Below are 4,554 nucleotides of genomic sequence, written 5' to 3' on the forward strand. Positions count from 1 at the left end.
TATATATATATATATATATATATATATATATATATATATATATATATATATATATATATATATATATATATATATATATATATATATATATATATATATATATATATATATATATATATATATATATATATATATATATATATATATATATATATATATATATATATATATATATATATATATATATACATAAAGAGAGGTACACACTCGTCACGCACGCATGCATGCGTGTCCGTGTGGCCGACAGGCGCCACCGAGTGGCGTGCGTGTGTGTGTGTGCGCGCGCACGTAGCGTAACTGCGTAACGCCAGCGTGCGCCAGCTGTAGTCGCCGGTCGCCGCCGCCGCCGCCGCCACCGCGCCAACGCTGCCGTGCCGTCGTGCTACTTGCGACTTACGACGCGATGTACGCGTGTGTGCCTGCGATAAACCGAGCGTGTGCGTGTGCGTGTGAACAGGCTTCGTTCTTGTCGTTGGCGTCGATGAGCATTTTTCGTCGCCGGCGCGCCGTTCGCCGTTCGCCACTCGAAAGACAACGGCGACTCCACGACGGCGACACGATGAGCAACGAATCCAAGTCTCGAAATTGAGCGAAACTTTCGACTAATCATCTAGAATACAATCTCACCGATAAATTTATTCTATTGTCTTTAAGCAAAATTACTACAATATACTCGAGAATATCTAAATGTGTCTCGACTCTGTAAGACATTTCTGTTTAGTTTCTTCTCATAATGTAAAATTTGTCTTAATCTCACGGTTCACACGGAAAAAAAATCATAGTAAAAATTAAAATATAATTTCATGCTAATCATGCTAACGTGTAAAAGAAATCATATCTATATTTTTATCTTCAATATTAGATAGTATGATTATCCAAATATTTTTATGCGTAATCGTTAACAAACAATAAAATAAACGCATAATTTTTATAGTAATAAATATCCTAAATATCATTACATTTCAGCTTTATGATAAATATTATAAGCGATAGGGAATATATTTTTTATTTAATTTGTACTCTGTAAAATTTTCTCCTTGCTTGATAAAAGAGCAGAGAGTAGAAATTCGTCATCACAATTTCGACAGAGACCCGCGATTCGTAACAATTTTGTGTAATGAACTAAAAATAGCATTTTCGCAGCCTTCCATTATATATTTTTCGATCCGGCGTATCGGCAATATAGGCGAACGTGAAATTTGGATCGCGGAAATGTAACAATCTTCATTAAAGTCGGATGAACGTAGCTTCGTAGCCGCGACTTATTATAAAATCGGTTCGATTTTATTAGGCAATGATCGACATTTCATTTTGCTCGCATATACTTAAGAGACGAGTCTTCATATCGGACGTTGCCATAATACGCGAATGGTTTAACGAGCAATTCGCCGAACGCATTGGGATTAACGACCTCGAGATATCGGAGTTTGCGGCTTTGCCAGAGATGCAAAATGCATTCGAGAAACTATAATCGACGAACGAAATGGTTCCGTGGAATCGTCGCGATCGTCTCTCGAGTGGGCCAATTAAAAGGCGAAGGCGTATTTCGTCCAAGAAAACGAAACGATCAATCTCGAATTTCATTTTAACGTAGGAAGAGTGCGTACAAGTAACACAACTGCATATCAATTTACATATTTAAAATTTAGATCCTTTCAAGTGCAAGCGCGCGTCATTGATGATGTTTATCGGTTTTTAATAATAATGCCGACCGATTAGAGAGAGAGAGAGAGACGGTATATCGATTAAATACGCATAATTCGTGCGCAATCGATCACATACAGAAATTGATTTCACGTTTCGACTCTTCTAGCCTTCCTCCGGGAAAATATAAATGATCTATTATTTATTTATTTATTTGTCTGTATAAACGAGAAAAAAATCCCTTTAGTAGAGAAAGGAATTTATTACACAGTACTAACATCTCAGCAATAACGCAAATTATGTTGAACTCTCAACACCCTTTTGAATTACAAAATGAAATTGAAATGGAGGATGCCAAATTTAACGAAGATAATTAGATGATGCGCGTTTAAATATTATCCGATTTAGAAGTTTATTCTAGTGTGCAATGAGAGAAAAAAAGAGGACAAGACTGAAGGATATACGCGTGCAACAAGCGTGTATTTCTATCATGTACATTATACAATATAGCGCACTATGTAACTCCGCTATTCGCGCGCCTAGCTGGCGCCCGGCGTATTTTATCGTCTCTTTCTTTCTCTAAACTCGCTATCGTGCGAACGACGAAATTTCAATATTTATTATCTCTCGCATACCTCACCGCCTGCCTTTGTTCGGCTACGAAGGAAACGAGAGAGAGAAACGGAGTCGTATATAAGTAAAATTGTACACAGATAATGTTAATTATATGTGTTATTAAGATACGCGGTCACTACCACACAAACAGTAACGTTAACTTGATCAGTTAAGAGATGCATGTTGACAATAGATATAGATTGTTGGAAAAGGAGAGGCAGGCGCCGCTTACGGATGTAAATCTATCGCGATCGATCGTGAATCATTCTTACGTCGCCGCACGTTTCGTTGCCCCGCTCCGGCTCGAGTAAACGATTTTATTACTCGCGTTGCGCATTCCGCGAACGAGACGAGAAATCGACCCCTTTTCGAGGTAGTTTACACCATCGCTTTTGTAATGGTCTTTGTTTGTTTGCGGCGATAATTGCTCCAACAAACTCTTCGGCGCCGAGTATTTTCGGGGAAGCACATGTGGAGTCTTTCTTTTTCATCACCTCTCTCTCTCTCTCTCTCTCTCTCTCTTTCGTTCTTTTTTTAAATACAATCCAATAATTTATAAAACTTGCTTTCTTTAAACTGTATTCTCATTTGGATGAAAAGGATTTTTTAATAAATTGCCTCGCGCAATTAGAATGTATCGATTATTCAAAATACACACAAACGCATCGAGAACGTCGGATTTCACGTTTCGACTCTTCTAGCCTTCCTCCGGGAAAATATAAATGATCTATTATTTATTTATTTATTTGTCTGTATAAACGAGAAAAAAATCCCTTTAGTAGAGAAAGGAATTTATTACACAGTACTAACATCTCAGCAATAACGCAAATTATGTTGAACTCTCAACACCCTTTTGAATTACAAAATGAAATTGAAATGGAGGATGCCAAATTTAACGAAGATAATTAGATGATGCGCGTTTAAATATTATCCGATTTAGAAGTTTATTCTAGTGTGCAATGAGAGAAAAAAAGAGGACAAGACTGAAGGATATACGCGTGCAACAAGCGTGTATTTCTATCATGTACATTATACAATATAGCGCACTATGTAACTCCGCTATTCGCGCGCCTAGCTGGCGCCCGGCGTATTTTATCGTCTCTTTCTTTCTCTAAACTCGCTATCGTGCGAACGACGAAATTTCAATATTTATTATCTCTCGCATACCTCACCGCCTGCCTTTGTTCGGCTACGAAGGAAACGAGAGAGAGAAACGGAGTCGTATATAAGTAAAATTGTACACAGATAATGTTAATTATATGTGTTATTAAGATACGCGGTCACTACCACACAAACAGTAACGTTAACTTGATCAGTTAAGAGATGCATGTTGACAATAGATATAGATTGTTGGAAAAGGAGAGGCAGGCGCCGCTTACGGATGTAAATCTATCGCGATCGATCGTGAATCATTCTTACGTCGCCGCACGTTTCGTTGCCCCGCTCCGGCTCGAGTAAACGATTTTATTACTCGCGTTGCGCATTCCGCGAACGAGACGAGAAATCGACCCCTTTTCGAGGTAGTTTACACCATCGCTTTTGTAATGGTCTTTGTTTGTTTGCGGCGATAATTGCTCCAACAAACTCTTCGGCGCCGAGTATTTTCGGGGAAGCACATGTGGAGTCTTTCTTTTTCATCACCTCTCTCTCTCTCTCTCTCTCTCTCTCTCTCTCTCTCTCTCTTTCGTTCTTTTTTTAAATACAATCCAATAATTTATAAAACTTGCTTTCTTTAAACTGTATTCTCATTTGGATGAAAAGGATTTTTTAATAAATTGCCTCGCGCAATTAGAATGTATCGATTATTCAAAATACACACAAACGCATCGAGAACGTCGAGATGGAGATATTTTTCTTCTCTTTCGCCAACTTTTAATTTGTCAACAAATTTTGTCGAAATCGTAGGAATTTTTCTTCTAATTTTTGTGTCGCGATTCTCATATATAAACTAGCAAGTGTACTAATACGATAGCTGCTATCCTTGAAGAGATACGAATTACTAAATTCGCGAAAATTAGTAAAACAAGCGTGTCGAGAGAGCACGTGCGCACGCCGTGTTTCCTGCGATCATTCGCACGCAAGTATCTCACCTTTTGCATATATAACATAATGGATATCGAGGCATTATGATACGCATCTGTATTAGAATAATAAGAGGAAATATTGAAACGAAATTTATGATCGACGAGAGAAATCCATCGTTATCGAGAAAACCGAACGTTTTCTTATCGATACATTTGAGATAGTGTGGAATCAAAAAGTGATACGCGTCACGAATGTTTGGCATATCGGAAG

The 4,554-nt window shown here is 38.0% G+C and overlaps 1 protein-coding gene across 1 annotated transcript in view; it reads right to left on the reverse strand.

Moving 5' to 3' along the window:
• Window positions 1-4,554, reverse strand: part of LOC115236983 — a 17,698-nt gene that overhangs the window by 12,291 nt on the left and 853 nt on the right. The window lies entirely within an intron of this gene.

Source organism: Formica exsecta, unplaced genomic scaffold, assembly GCF_003651465.1.
Source record: "Formica exsecta isolate Colony F162 unplaced genomic scaffold, ASM365146v1 scaffold1136, whole genome shotgun sequence".
NCBI classification, from domain to species: Eukaryota; Metazoa; Arthropoda; class Insecta; order Hymenoptera; family Formicidae; genus Formica; species Formica exsecta.